Below are 16,704 nucleotides of genomic sequence, written 5' to 3' on the forward strand. Positions count from 1 at the left end.
GCTGCTTTGTATAACACATATGCTAACCAATAACGGATTGCTGTATTCTTTTCCAAATTTTTTTTTCAAAAAAGGAAAAGTTTTAGCTTCTTTAAATTTTTGCCATATGCATAGCTGGATGAATATTTTAACACGACTTTTGACTTTTGAACAGATAGAATCCTACACTACAATGTCTTAATCACAAGAATTGTACATAAAATGTGCTTATGTGATCTAGCACACAGTGCCCTGGGAGCAGGAGTTTACAGACTCATATTTACAACAAAAGTAATGGCATAAAGAAATTTTTATAGTTTTAGAGACAGTCTACTGTCTCTAACTAGTAGTCTACTAGTCTACTAGTCTCTACTACCAGTAAAGACTCTACTACTATATATATCAAATCTGTCATTTTTCCTAATTGGACTTTTCCCTGGCAAACTAAAATAAATAAATAAATACACAGACTTTTGAAAAACTCAAATTCCTTCACTTAGAATCCATACATCCATCAACTTATGTTCTATTTATCTTTTGTTTTTTCCTCTTTCCTTCCTTTCATTTGTCTTTTCCTTGATTCCTTCCTTTCTAATGCAGACTAACCTGCTGTTGGGTTGTGTTTATGTGTGTCTTCACAAAAAGCATCCTTCTGTAAATGCTTATAGAGTCAGAGGTTTAAAGAAAAGTGTATTGTCTATGTCTATATGACTATATTCTAGGAATATGCCTATCTCTTGGTAAAGACAGCTCGAACTATAGGATTTGCTTTGACATCTCAATTCTAAGAAACCATTTGAACCATTGAACTTATCTATACCAAATTAAGTTTCTAGAGGAATGATAAATAGTATATAATTAAACGCTAATACCCTATATTTGGTGTATATCCTACAGTTTATGAAGTGCTTCATAGTACTTTGGTCCTTAAGAGTCTGATCAGTTTAAAATGATGCCCATCTTCCCCATCCCTACTCTCCTACCTCTGGCAAGTGCCATCCAGGCTTGTGCCAGCCAGGCTGTTCTGCTCTTTACTTTTCTTCCCACTCTAGCACCTTAAAGCAGAAGAATGTGATTCTTGGATTGGTCCTACAATAATTCTTCTTCTTCTATATCAGTGTAGTAAAATAGGAGGGAGATAGGGCAGAAATGGCAACTATATCATCTCAGCTGCCCACTGATAGACCCTTCTATTGATTATCACTGTCTTGAGCTAATACTGTCTAGCCATTGATCTCCATGTGGGAAGTATAAAAGGCTGGCTCTATTTTCAAGGGTTCCTGTGCCTCTTTTGGAAGACTTCGAGATAGTTCTTAGGTGTAGGAGTTCCACTTCTAAGGCAGCCATGATAGTGCTTGACTGTGGTTGGACCAGTTCTGCCGCTTCATAAAGCCTTGGAGGGTTGTCTGGTCCCAATCATTTGAGGCTCATTTTAGAACTGAGGCACATAAAGCCTCTCGGTCCTCAAGAGTCAGCTGTTGGTCCCAGTTGAGGAACACTCAGAAAGTGCTACTGAATGTCTTGTTTCACAAGCATAGTTCTTTAAAAATACTCTGACGTGATGAAACCCACGGGCTGCTGTGACTTTGTTGAGGACATTAGAAGATGGCTGTGTGGTGTTAAGTGCAGACGCACGAGTACTGCCAGAGAGCTTCAATGACCCATTTAATTACTTAGGTAGGCTTAAAAGAAACTACAGAAGATTGAAAGGATTATTGAGTTAAAGAATTGTATCACTTAGGAAAGTGTGTGTGTGTGTGTGTGTGCGTGCGCACGTGCGGTGTGTAGAGAGAGAGAGATCTAGAGTTGAGCGAGCCAGAAAATGACAGAGAGAGAACAATCAAGGTAGCATTGTTTCACTATAGACTTTCCAATTAGCTTGAGAATCAGTATTTGGAGAATATAATAGAATTTGTTTGAAAGTCAAATGATATGGAGTTCTCACTGAATTGTAATGTAAGTTGAAGATGTAGCATATCAATTTTTGAGATATTACTAAATGCTTCAAGGAAACTAAAATGGGAAGGAATGGATTTTGAGGTGGATAGATTTCTTTTTTAATATTCCTAGAGTAGGAAATAAAAGATCTATTATATTGACAGTTAGTTTTCTATCTTAGTGGAAGACCTTGTGGAGAAGTAAATGACATGTTCTACGTTTTGATCAAATAAAGTATGCACATGATTTTTTTAAAAATGGAACATATTTACTTGATATAAAAAACAACCGTCCCTTCCTTATTCATTTTCATATTCTATCCTCTTCCGGGAAAAAAATATTCTGAACTTTCTTGGATCTTTTTTTCTGAAACCTAATTTTATCTAAAAATATATTCTCTTATAGATATTTCTTAATCAATTTTAACCATTACCTGTAGACATTTTACTCTGAAAAAATGAGAAGATAGCTCACTGCAAACTTCCTTATCTTCCCTTCCTTCCGCCATTCTTCCAATATAGTTATGTCATTATTTGTAATTCCTCTCTCTAAAACTTCTAAGTAAATTTACTTGGCAAACATATATAATGTACTTGCACATCTATTTCTTATTTAATAAATTATGCAGGGTATCATAGCAGACACTGTTGGCTGTCTATATAGCAGCTACTTCCCTCTTTCTTGCTTGGTTTACAGAACAATATTTTCTACTGATCTCTCTTCCACTCCTGCATTCTGTTTTGGATTATCCCATATAAGGAGGCTGCTTAGAGCTACAGCTGGCCTTAGCTCTAAGCAGAGAAGAAAGGTAGAGCCTGGTCCTTGATAACATGAATGAAGCTCAAGAAAGCTCTGAGAATGTTTAATTCCAAACATTTTGTTCAAGAAAATAATAAATAATCCTAGGGTTTATGTCAATTTTATTTGGCTGGTCTCTTACTTGCGGCTGAAAACACTCCTAATGCATTATCACTTGATGCCCTCATTCTCTTCTGATCTCCTTACCTTTCATTTTCCAACTTTATTTATCTGCTCTTCTATTTTATTTTCTCAAGGCAGAATAACAAAGACATAACTTTACAGCAAAAAAAACAGACTTGTGAAATATAATTAAAAAGTAATTAGAGGTTAATTTATAGCCTCAAGTGCATTTAAAAATAATACTTATGTACATGTGAAAATGTTAGAAAAAAAATCCATAAAACTAAAGAAAGTTGATGCAAGTAATGAAAACTGTAACAAAAAATGGAATGGAATACAAAGAACTAGAAGGCATCTAACAAATTAAAAGTTCATACTTGTAAAAAGTATAGCAAATCAGATAAAGAAAAAAAGAACTAAATAACAGGAATTTTTTTAAGTGGCATTAGTAGAGACAGAATGGAGATTTAAATAAACCTAAAGAAAATATCTCAAACAAATATCTACGAATTTAAAAGCTTATATGAAATAGATGCTTTTCTAGAAAAGATAAAAATTACCAACAAGGACTTAGCAAGAAATTGATCACCAGAATAAACCAATAACTATTAAAAGAAATTGTTATCAGCAGTGAAAAAGAAATATCACCAGGCATAGGCAGTTTTATAAGAGAATACAAAAAGGATATTTCAAAGACAAAAAATAAAGAGTATGAGAAATATTTGAGAGAGGATTTCCAGAGAGATTAGATAATATCCAAAATTAGCCAGAGATTTAACAAATGGAAAGCAAATTAAGAAAGAGAAAACCGATAGGGAATTAAGCCAGAGAAATGGTTAGGAGATAATACAAGAAAAGCTATGTAAATATAGTACCCCATTTGGATCAACAGTAAAAACATTTTACTTGTCTTTTAAAAAAAGAAAATAATTCATATGAATTCATTAAAAAAAAGTAACACTTTACATAGTGAAGGTAAAGAGAAGTGAAATGAGGCTGAGAAGATAAGGAATTAGGGCAGGGCAGAAACAGGACACAAGGGGACACAGTAGACCCAACAGTGAATAAGATTTTGATTTATGATAGAGATGGTTTTCCAAATCTGTGGGAAAATGTTAAATCATTCATTAATTTTACTGGGAACATTGATTATTGGCATTTAAAGAAATGAAATTTGATCCATACACTACACACACATGAATGCACACAAACTGTTGCAGTAAAATTCAACCTCAATATTTGTAGCAAAATATTAAAACTGTGGAAAATGTAAGAGAAAATTCTTCTGAATACGGGGGATGGAAGGACTCCTTAGGCAAGAATCAAAAAAGCATAAACCATCAAGGAAACATTTAATCCATCTGACTACTTCAAAATTAAAACTAAAATCTTCTGGACACTCAAATCAGCATAAACAAGTTAAAAGCCAATCCATACACAGGAAAAGATATTTTCTACACATATAAATGAACATAGAAACACTATAGGAGGGACTCGACAAATCAAATTGAAAACAACAAATAGACAACTTGGCAAAATATGTAAACAAGAAAAAGTAATTTTAAGTGCATTTGCAAAAGAATAGCCAATCTTATGGTAGTCAGGAAGAACATGTCTCCATTACTCTCTTTACTTGAAAGGCTGGACCTTTCTCCCATGCTTCCTGCCATCATCCGTTAATAGGCAAATCTCTACACTTCTTGTGTTTTGTTTTTTGTTTTTTTGTGTGTGTGAGGAAGATTAGCCCTGAGCTAACATCTGTTGCCAGTCCTCCTCTTTTTGCAGAGGAAGTTTGGCCCTGGGCTATCATCCGTGCCCATCTTCCTCTTCTTTATATGGGATGCATCCACAGCATGGCTTGACAAGCGGTGCATCAGTCTGAGCGCAGGATCTGAACCCGCGAACCCCAGGCAGCTGAAGCAGAGCACGAGAACTTAACCACTATGCCATGGGCCCAACCCCTCCCCTGTGTTTTTATCCTCCCGGGGATTGACTTTATAGTTATTTCCCATCTTCTGGATTAAGACTTAAATCATAACCATGTAATTGACCTCTGCAGTTTGCTACACCATTTAGTCTCTTGGATTCATACTGCTCAGGTGTGCTCATCAAGTCTCGTTTTGAAACTAGTTGCTTTTATAGAATGGATTCCTACTCTCCAGTGAACAGAACTTTTCTGGTACCCAGCTCTTTTTCTCCCCACTCAAACTGTAACATCTTTGAGTCCTGTATCTTCAAACTCAACCATCCAAGTGTATTATTTGATTTCTTGCTTTGGCATATTTTAAGATTACTGGATACATTTTGCAAAATAGAAGCTCTTTAATATGTATTAAATGTTTACTTCTATGTAAATAGATATAATCTAAAACATACATTTGTGTCTGCTGGTATGAGACTAAAAATTCAATAATAGGACAAGTGTAATAATGTTTTAAAAAATAATAAATATGAAATAAATAAATATAACATAAATATTTTGTTAATCTTGTTATATAAAGATAGGATTTTTTTTGATAGTATCACCTTCCCTGTAACACTCTCATTATTCTGACCAAGAAAATATAGGGGAGATATTGAGAGCTAAAAGATAATTAGGAAAATTTTTTTCAAAAATTGTGTCCTCCCATTTAGAAGAGATAATCTTATACTCCAAAAATTAGCTGTGGAGTAGATCGTATTTTCTAATTCTAAGAAAATCTTAAATCTCATTCTTAGGTAGCACAATTCTAATGATTGCAAAACTGAAACAGATGGCTCTTCATTATTCCACGTAAAGGACAGTGTTTTGGATATAAAGTCTACAGCAGAAGCCTCAGGAGCTTTTTTTATGGGAAACAAAACAGGGGAGATGTTCAGAAAAGGCTTATTACCTTATCAAATGGGAATTAAGCCATACCAAGCATTTATTAAATCAAATATTAAAGAGTTTACTATATACCTTAAAAAAAAGTCCAATTTTTTAATGTTTTAAATCACTTTCACATGCCTTACTTCTTAAACTAGTCTTTTTTTTTTTTCTTTTTGTGAGGAAGATCAGCCCTGAGCTAACATCCATGCTAATCCTCCTCTTTTTGCTGAGGAAGACCGGCTCTGAGCTAACATCTATTGCCAATCCTCCTCTTTTTTTCCCCCAAAGCCCCAGTAGATAGTTGTATGTCATAGCTGCACATCCTTCTAGTTGCTGTATGTGGGATGTGGCCTCAGCATGGCCGGAGAAGCAGTGCGTCTATGCGCATCCGGGATCCGAACCCAGGCCGCCAGCAGTGGAGCACGCACACTTAACCGCTAATCCACGGGGCCGGCCCTTAAAATAGTCTTTAAACTTTAAGTAACAACAAAAAATCCACATTGGATTTCATTTTGCATTCCTTGAGATTCTAATGATTAACATGCTCTGTTGGGTTGCCAATGTGCAACCGTATTTAAAGCTGTGCTGATAAGGCTATCTAAATTATATGCAAATTATAGACAACACCATCTAAAACTTAATATTGCCAAGGCTTGTCAAGTCTTGTAGCTAAAGTTGAATGCCGAATGGATTTCTTGAGGCTTATGTCGCATCTACCAGTTGTTAATTTTTTCCTCACTAATTAAAAAGTGAGCTATTTAATTGCAAACTGTAAAACACTTATATTTCCACCACATACAGGATGGTAATTCCACGTAAGCAAGTGATAGCTAACACGTGGGCTAAACTCAACCATACTGCCCCGCATTCGGAGCAAGTCTAAAGAAAACAGCCAGTTTCATTCCTAAATAATAAATTGTAAAATTAATCACATATTTATAAATCAGGCCAGTTGTAAAATTTTAAAGGCCAAGAATCAAACCTCATATGCAATATTTCTGGCAAATATGAACTTATAGAGCATATTTCTACAGTTGTCTACATTTTACAGTGTTATACCTCTAAAGATTCTCATTAATTTCACTTTTTTGATAAAGAAAGTTGATAATAATTTCCATTCACTCTCTTGATTTTGCTAGTATGTTCCATATTTTTTAGATATGGAACATACTAGCTATCCCAATCTTCTAATAAAATATTTCTTAAAATGTGGGTCCTGACACATGTGTCAATCAGAGTCATCGGATACCTTAAGAATTTCTGTTTATCTTGAGTAATTGTTATAGACACCCTTAAGTTGGCAATTATTTCTCTAGCATTCATTGTTATTCAGCAGTCAACATATAGGTGACGGTGAGGCTTAATTTGTTCAAGTCATTTTTATATTTAAAGGGTCTTATTTTTCATAGCTTTATAAATTCTCAATCATTCGTGGGTACTTTTCACATTTGAAGTGCCACACTTTCACATTGCAGGGATAAACGTCCAAGAAATGTGAACTGTTTTATACCCAAGAAGATTTTTAACTTGTTCAAAATCAGCCAGGCATAGAAAGCTTGTTAATGTATATTGGGGGGAAAATGAGCTGAAGAAATGGCTTTCAGAGAGAAAAAAAAAGAAAGATAACTGTCACTATGCATTTTCTAGAGATTACAGAAAATGGAGTTTATATAGTTCTGATTTCTTCTAAAGTTCAGGAATTCAAGACTTTCAATTTAGCTAGGATTCAAATCAATGCTCAATATTGAGAGGGCTAATATAAAGAATGCGTCAGGCCACAGACTTTGGACTACTTTGGTTAACCCTGAAATACTCTATAAGAAGCATATAACCTATAAAGCTCGACATTGCCCCCAGAACAGCTACAATAGCTAAAAGCATTGCTGCCCCTACATAGGAACACTGCCCTGTAGCAATTTAAATGTAATAATAAGTTTTTAATAATTTCATGTAAAAATAAGTATCTAGTAATAAGAACACGTAAAGAAAATATAAAAAACTGCTTCACAAATTATAGTAAGGTCTTTATACCTGTATGTGTCTGGTATTTTGAAATAATCCCTGCACTAAAAATAACAACCATTTTCTGAAATTGTTCCCTCACTATTCATGCTAAGATATCTGGTACAGCAATTTGGCTGAATGAGATGTGTAGTTTCTGATCCTGGATCTCTCTTCTCTTAGGGATGTGAATAACAACAAAAATAGTCAGAAAAAATTACTAAGAATTATTTTATTAGCTGAAGGTTTCGAAGGTAGAGAGCCATAATTAGTTATCTTTATGTCTCTAATACTTAGCATAGTATTTGATAATTTTTGCTTCCTAAATGGCAATCATGCCATGAGCATTTATATAATGGAAAACACACTCTGGGTAATTTAGAACGGAAGTTGCATGGTATTAACTTCAGAAGCTCTACATCCGAATCCAAGACAGGGTAACCCAAAGTAGAGCTAGGTCCAACATAGAGAAAGTGAACACCAAGGTGACCACAGGGGCAGGCTCATTGCCACAGCTGGCAGTGAAGTTCTGTCTCTCGTAGAAACTGTCCTTACAGTCCTGTGATGGGAAGCAGGTAAGATGGTGTAGAATTGGCAGCTATGGCACCTGGAATCACGTCAATCTTGAAATAGGATTGGCAGGAAATAGGGTTTGGACAAGCACGAAGATGAAGCAAAGGCCAAAAAGCCACTCTGTGGGAGGTAGACGTATCCAAGCAATATTTCTCAGACCTGAGCGGAAAGAGGCAATACAGTTTTGTATTCTCCAAAATGATTTCTGGCTAGAATCTTTTTATTTTTTTGTGACTGCTATGTTGTTTACTTGGCTTTGCCCCTCTAGACAGTGTGGCTGTTTTATGTGAATGCATTGTGTGGGCCAATTCTCTGGGAGAAGAAAACTAAATAATGATTGAGCATTTGATATATCCCAGGCACTAATTTGAGTGTTTTCTCATTGCATCATTTAATCTAATCATAATAATAATTCTGTGTTAATGTCCTTTTTAAAATTTTACTGATAGTATTATCACTACTTAATTTTTTTGACAAATAAAGAAACAAGATAATTTGCCAGACATCAAACTGTCACTGATAATTAAGATTCTCCATAAATATTTTTGGATGAATGAATGAATGAGCACTAAAACTGATGTTTTCTTCTCTGTTGTCATTTATCTATAAAAAAAGCCATTATCATGCATTAATCCAATAAAGATTTTTTTTGTCTGATCTGATGAAACTGAATTAATTTACGTTTAACAGCTATTTAACTTACACTTCCTGAAATTTTAGAAACTTAGGAGAACTTATTAGTGACATGCAAGAGAAAGAAATGATTAATTCTTTGGAAAGAAATCTATGGTGCACATAAAGGGTTGGGATTTAAGGATGTAGAATTAATAAAGTAATTTAAGTTTAGAATAGGTTGAATAGCAGCATTATGTTAAGAAAGATAAGTTTAAGGCAAAGTCTGTAAATCTGCATTTCACAGGTAACAGGTTACAAGTAAGGAACCAAGTAGTTAGAGATTTCTCATTTCTTTCGGAGTTACAGGAAGACTTGTTTAAATAACCACTAAACACAGTGAAAGATATTACTGCCTATTACACAGCACAGAGGAACTCGTGCATCTTCTATAACTCATTGACTGTTGAGGAGGAGGAAAAAGATATATTGAGAGAGAAAGAGAGTTTTGAGCAAACACTAGTGCCAGACCCAATTCTCAACACTTTGCATATACCACTCAATCTTCTCAACACCATGCGAGGGAGGCATCATCCTTATCCTCACGTGTTACAGATGAAAACTGGGCGCTGAGGCAGCCATCCTGTCAGTGGTGGATTCAAACCTAGCAGTCTGTTTCCAGAGCCCATGATATTTGCTATCTGCTGCCTCGCCAAATGAGGTAGAAATGAAGAAGACCCTGTATAATAAAGACAAAATTTAAGCAAAGTAGAGCAGTTGGCTAATGGTCAGAAATGAAAGCTAAGGAGTTGAGTGGGGAATAGACTTTGGGGAGTGATGAAGAAGGAAAAAGAGAAAAGCCAGTGAGCCCCTGTGCTGATGAGCAATTCTGGATCAGCTAACTTTTCAGTTTCCTTAGTTGACAATGCAACTGAAGCAGAATAAAATGTAAGTTGGAACTTACCAAAGTCATTTTGCCATGATCATGCCCACGTAGACATGTGAAAGGAGAGGCAATAGATATGGCACAAATAAGAGTAATTATTACCATTTTCTCAAATATGTATGTGTTCTCCCTCCATAAATTAACTATAAAATCATGCCTACTCATTGTGACAGCTGCAAAACTCAGGGCACCAGACAAGGGTATAAACTCCTTTCTGGGAGATACTAGCAAGCTGGAGCAAGGCAGAGAGAGAGCACAAAGACGGCACCCACCAGCCTCCAAACCCAGAGAATACCCCAGTATGCCTTTAGATACGTGTAAAATCAAATGCCTGCCCCTTAGGCTGACACTTTTAAGATAAGCAAATAAGCTGCTTTCAGAGAAAGTCTGGACACTTTTCAATCAGCTGCTTCTCTGCCGGGCTCTGGAGTGGGTGGGTCCAAGCGTGTAAGCACATTAGGAATGGATTCTCAGTTCGCTATTGCCGTGTGGGACTTGGGGATGTGAGCCACGTTGGTTTTCAAAGCTCCATGTTTTAGGGACTTGTCTCTCTGGTGCAGGTATTAAAAATTGGGGTGCCCAGTGTGGGGTTTGAACCCTTTACGCTTAGTGAGAAGCTCTGGGATTTCAGTTCCCTCTTGATTGTGGGTCCCCACTCCAAGGATGGAGATTACGGTGAGATTGTGCCTCAACCTCTTCTACCTGCTTTGATATGGGTTTTTTTTCCTTTGCCCAATGTGTAGGAGTTGCTCAGATAGTTTTTAAGTTTTTTTCAGAGGAAACTGTTCTGTCTATAGCTGTAGATTCATTGGGTCCATGGGAGAAGGTGAGTTCACATCACCATCTTGAACCGGAACACTTCAAGTAATTATTTTACTATTTACCTTATAACTTTAATTAATATATATAAAATTCTTGATTTACAACTTTGAAAGACGTGTAATCCACTCCTTTTATGAAAGTTAAGGACGTGAGGAACATTATAACCCCTCCAACTTTCTGCCCTTTATTTCTCAAGTTATTTTTCTTCCATTACCAAGGTATAAACTACTGTCATTTCTATGTCCATAACCCCCAAAGTTGTTCTATATTTATATTTATTCTATACTTAAAATATATTTCTATATAAATAACCAATTCCTTTCAAATCAAGGCTCCCCCACTTGTGATTTGTATATCCTAATTTATCTCTTAGTGGGTTGAACATATTTACCAAGTAATTTTTCTTTGTCAATAAAGGTTTGTAGATGGCTTCATTCATTGAGTGTATATATTAGGGAAGACATTCTGTTCATGTTTTAAATGAATAAAAACATGATTGTTATAAAATATTTATAATATATTTCTTCCTAGAACGCCCTCTATATATTGCTCAAATGTTTGTTGACATCAAATTGCTAAAGAAAATCCTAAAGCCAGTTATGTCATGCTCCATCCTTATGTGTAACTTGATTTTCCTGTCTAAATATCATAGGATTCATTTTTGATCTTTCAAGTTCAATAATGTTATCAACATATGTGTCAGTGTTCGTCATGTTATATCAACTTTTCCTGGAACATATTTTGCAGTTTTGGTCTAGAAATTCAATTCTATTGTTTCCAGAAATATCGTATTCTTTTTATTTGTTTTCCTATGTGTATTCTCTTCTTCTAGAATACCAAGCATATTTGTCTTTGATTTCCTTTGTTTTCCCATGTTTATCATCTTATTAATCACAATTATCAATTTGTTTTTAACTGTTTTGTCTTGCATACTCTTCTTGTGTTGGTCTTTATTTCTGTCACTGTTGTCAGTAGTATTTATTGTATTTCTTTCTAGTTCAAATGTAGTTTTCACTGCTGTATTAGTTTTATTATTTGCTTTCTATTTTTTCTGTGCTTTTCTGGTTCATATTTTATTTGCTAGTGCAATCCCTCCCTTTTTTTTTTAATCACTATTGCAACCTTCATTATCTTTTCTTTAAGTTTCTTTTTAAATTAGAATTTTTTTCTTATTTAAGGGCATGGAGATGATTTGTGTGAAATGTTTTCTGTTACCTGGGCAGAATTCTTTTTTCTGAAGTGTATTATTCATCTGAATATTGATTATTATGTTACCACTTCTCCCTTTTCTACAGTATCTGTGCATATGTTTAGTGTTTGTTAGAACTTTTTTGCTTCTAGTTTGTCTTTGAACGAGGTAATTCTATGTGGTACAGCTGTTTGCTCAGCAATGGTTACAGCAAGCAGATGTGTATTAATCTGGTGTCACAACTTTAGGAAGAAAATGCTGAGAAATTAGCTTTTGGTGTTCCCTCCTCAGGACAAGCAGTCACCCAGACACAAGATGTAGGTTCTCAGTGAAGCTTGTAGCCCTTAGGAATTGTTTGATGGTTAGTCTCTGCTTAATCAATTCAGTCCCCTGCTGTAAAATTGGATGCCACTCACATTCTATCTTCTATTATGATTCACCACCATGTTGCTTTTCTTGCATTAGAAATAGAGATTGGATAAAATAGAAATAGTCCATTAACAATATCCTTCCTTCATCCATACTTTTTTACTGGGTTTCAGAAGGTGACATAGTATAAACAGCCTACCACTTTACCAATATTTGTTTTCTTTTTTTCTCATTTTGACCATTGAATATACCTCTTCTGAATTTCACTTTGTAAAATAAATCTAGTTCACTTGATTACATATATAAGTCACAGTTTAATTAATATTTCCATGAAATCAGCAGTGAATTTCTTGCTCTGCATTTGTACTTGCGCATGAAGCATCCATTACCTGACCATTGGCAAACAGTCTGTGTCACTCTCACTGCTGTGGAGTTTACTCAGTAGTTAGCTCTAAATGCAGTTGTGATTCACATGCCATAATGCAAAACTATGAAAACTCTTCAAAATAGAACTCCAAATTCTTTAAAGCAAGAAAAAAATTCATTTCTGGACATATTAAGAGCAATATTCACACCCTTTTACTGAGTTACTATACAATTAAATGAACCAGCCACTATCTGCTACTTTATTAGTCTTTTATAAGAAAAGGAGAGTATGTTAAAATGAAAATATAAAATTTCTAAATATCATTTTTATAAACAATATAAAATTTACTTCATTCCTTCCAGAAAGGTTTTCTTGTGCATCTTTTGATAGAGGCTAAAGATTAAAAAAAAGTTTCTTCAGTATCTTATTTCCATGAACCAATGTTTAATTTCTCAGCTTTGCTTAAGTAGTGTTTTGCTTCCTCAGCATATCGGATTATTTTCTTTGATTTTTGCATAAGCACATTTGCCTTTTAATTGTAAACCCCCAGTAATAAATCATTAAAATCTGATCGTGCTGGCATTCAATATACCATGATACTGATTTTTTTCTTCCTATCTTAAGATAGGAAAGAAGTTCCTTGTTGGCAATATAAAATTTTGAACTCACTCTTAATGTAAGAGTATCTTATGTCTTCAGTTGTTTTCTGTTTTCATTCAGATGTACAATTTAAACTTGTGGAAATATAAAAAGGTTCTGATGTAAAAAATGAGCATCTATTTATATTTTAAGATTACTTGCCTTGCCTCAAAAGTGGTTGAAAACAATGAGACTGTTGAGTTAAATATTTTGAATTTAAGTGAAAATGATGCTTAGAAACTTCCAAAAGTAAGAGCAGTAAGATAAAAATGTTATTTGAAAATGATGCCTAAGCACTTGGACAAAACTCACAAGTCATTGTTTATCTCTAGAAGACCGACTCACATTTGGAGTATGGAAACTACCACTGCTGTCTCCCCCTACCTGGGAGAAAAGGCAGTCTTCAATAGACGGCACTGGAAAAATTGGATATTCACATGTAAAAGAATGAAACTAGACCCCTATCTTATTCCACTCACAAAAATTAACTCAAAATACGTTAAAGACTTAAATGTAAGACTAAAAACCATAGAACTCTTAGAAGAAAACATAGGTGGTAAACTCTTTGACGGGGTCTTGGCAATGATTTTTTGAATGTCACACCTAAAGCACAAGCAACAAAATCAAAAATAAACAAGTAGGACTATATCGACTAAAAAGCTTTTGCACAGCAAGAGGAACCGTCAACAAAATGAAAAGACAACCTATGTAACGGGAAAAAATATTTTCAAACTGTATAGCTGATAAGGTGTTAATATTCAAAATATATAAAGAAACTATACCAACTCAATAGCAAAAATAAAAAATCCAAATGATCCAATTAAAAATGGGCAAAGGACCTGAATAGACATTTTTCCAAAGAAGATATATGAATGGCCGACTGGTACATGAAAAGGTACTCAGGGCCGGCCCCGTGGCGTAGTGGTTAAGACTGGCACGCTCCACTTTGGCAGCCTGGGTTTGCGGGTTCGGATCCCAGTGGTAGACTTACACCACATCACACCATGCTATGGTGGCAACCCACATACAGAATAGAGGAAGACTGGCACAGATGTTAGCTCAGGGTCAATCTTCCTCAAGCAAAAAGAAGAGGATTGGCAAGGGATGTTAACTCAGGGACAATCTTCCTCACTAAAAAAAAAAAAAAGGTGCTCATTGTCACTAATCATTAGTGAAATACAAATCAAAACCACAATGAGATCACTTCATACCTGTTACAATGGACATCATCAAAAAGACAAGATGTAACAACTGCTGGAGTAGATATGGAGACAAAGAAACCCCTGTGCACTATTGAGATCGTAAATTGGTACAGCCACCGTGGAAAACAGTATGCAGGTGCCTCAAAAAATTAAAAATAGAACTACTATATGATCCAGCTATTCCACTTCTGGGAATAGATCTGAATGAAACAAAAACACTATGTCCAAGAGATAGCTGCATCCCCATGTTCATTTCAGCATTATTTAAAATAGCCAAGACATGGAAACAACCTAAGTGTCCATTGACAGATGAATGGATAAAGAAGATATGGTATATACTGTGGAATATTATTCAGCCATAAAAAAGAAGGAAATCCTGCCAATTACAACAACACGGATGGACCTTGAGGCCATTATCGTAAGTGAAGTAAATCAGACAGAGTAAGACAAATACTGTATGATCTCACTTATATGTGGAATCTGAAAAAAAAAAAACCAAACTCATAGAAAAAGAGGTCAGACTTGTGGTTACCAGATGCGGGGGTGTGGGGGAGGAGTAATTGGATAAATGTGGGCAAAAGATACAATCTTCCAGTTATAATATAAATAAGTACTAGAGATGTAATGTACAAGATGATGACTATAGTTAACACTACTCTATGGTATATTTGAAAGTTGTTAAGAGAGTAATCCTATGAGTTCTCATCACAAGGAACAAATTTTTTTTTTTTTGTATCTATATGAGATGATGGATGTTTACTAAACTTATTGTGGTAAACATTTCACAATATATGTAAGTAAAATCATTATGTTGTAGATCTTAAACTTATCCAGTGTTATGTCAATGATAGTTCAATAAAACTGGGAAAAACAAACAAACAAAAAGTTAACATCAGCTGTAATAAGGCAAACTGTAATCACATACCATCTAATAGAATGGAAGGCGATCACATCACTTCTGTAGCATTCCTGGCAAAATTGCATCACCTGAATCTAATCATGAGGAAACATTAGGCAAACTCAAATGGGGAGATATTCTCTAAAACAGTCATTTAATCCTCAAAAGTGCCCTGGCCATGAAAGTCGAGGACAGATTGAGGCAATGTTCCAGATTAAAGAGGCATGACAACTAAAGTAATTTATGGTCCTGGACATTGTTGGAACAATTAGCAAACTGAAAGGGTGTTCAAAGGAGGATTCAGTGATAGTAATGTCTATGAGTTAATTTCCTAATTTTTACATTGCATTATTACTATGTGGGAAAATGTCCTTATTTTTGTAAAAAATACACACCAAATGTTAGTGATATTCTTGGAACTGAACTGACCATTGTTTGAAAAAAAGAAAAAAGAAACTCATTTATCAGTCTCTCCCTCCACCCATCCTCATATCTACTTCTGTAAGCCACTGAGATTTTAGGGTTTATTTGTTATAATAGGCTACCTTAACAAATGTACCCCTTGGCTTTCCCACTGACAGATTATTTATCAGTGCAGGGTTTGCTGCATCTTAGCAACTGTTGATCTCAATTGAGACATGTCAATTGCTTCTAAGTTCATTCCTATACCGTATGTAACCTTACCTTCCATGTATCAGGTTTCTTGCTGTCACTACTCTATACTCTAGAAACGGTCAGCCAATGAGGGCCTGCAGATCAAATCAGCTGTCTGTTTTTGTGTGACCCACAAGCAAAGGATGGCTTTATATCTTCAAATGGTTGGGGAAAAAATCAAAAAAAGAATAACATTTTGTGATGTATGAAAGTTATATAAAATTCAATTTTCAAAGCCCAAAAATAAAGTCTTTCGGGACACTACCATGCCCATTCATTTACATATTTTCCATGGCTGCTTTCTCGCTGCAACAGCAGAACTGAACAGTTGTGACAGAGACCATATGGCCCACAAAGCCTAAAATATTTACTAGCAAGCCTTCTACAAAAAAAAAGAAAAAAATGTGCTGATGCCAATACAATAGGAGAAGTTTCCCAAACCAAGCTTTTATTGTTTAGAGGCTGTACAGCTGCTAAGAGCACAAGCTCTGTTGTCTGAACCCTGGGTCCCCCATTTACCAACTCTGTGACCTTGGGAAATTGACATATTGTCTCTGTCCATCAATATTCAATTTGTGATCATAATAGCATACATCTCAAGGGTGGTTGTGAGAATTTTATGAGTTATTATATGGCAGGCCCTTGGAATACTGCTTAACATAGAGGAATAAAATTAACATTTTGCCTTTTTTAATTTAAATTGTGTAGCACTGTGAAACGTGTTATTTTCAACATTGATCTCC

Source organism: Diceros bicornis, chromosome 11 (assembly GCF_020826845.1).
Source record: "Diceros bicornis minor isolate mBicDic1 chromosome 11, mDicBic1.mat.cur, whole genome shotgun sequence".
In the NCBI taxonomy this organism is placed as follows: Eukaryota; Metazoa; Chordata; class Mammalia; order Perissodactyla; family Rhinocerotidae; genus Diceros; species Diceros bicornis.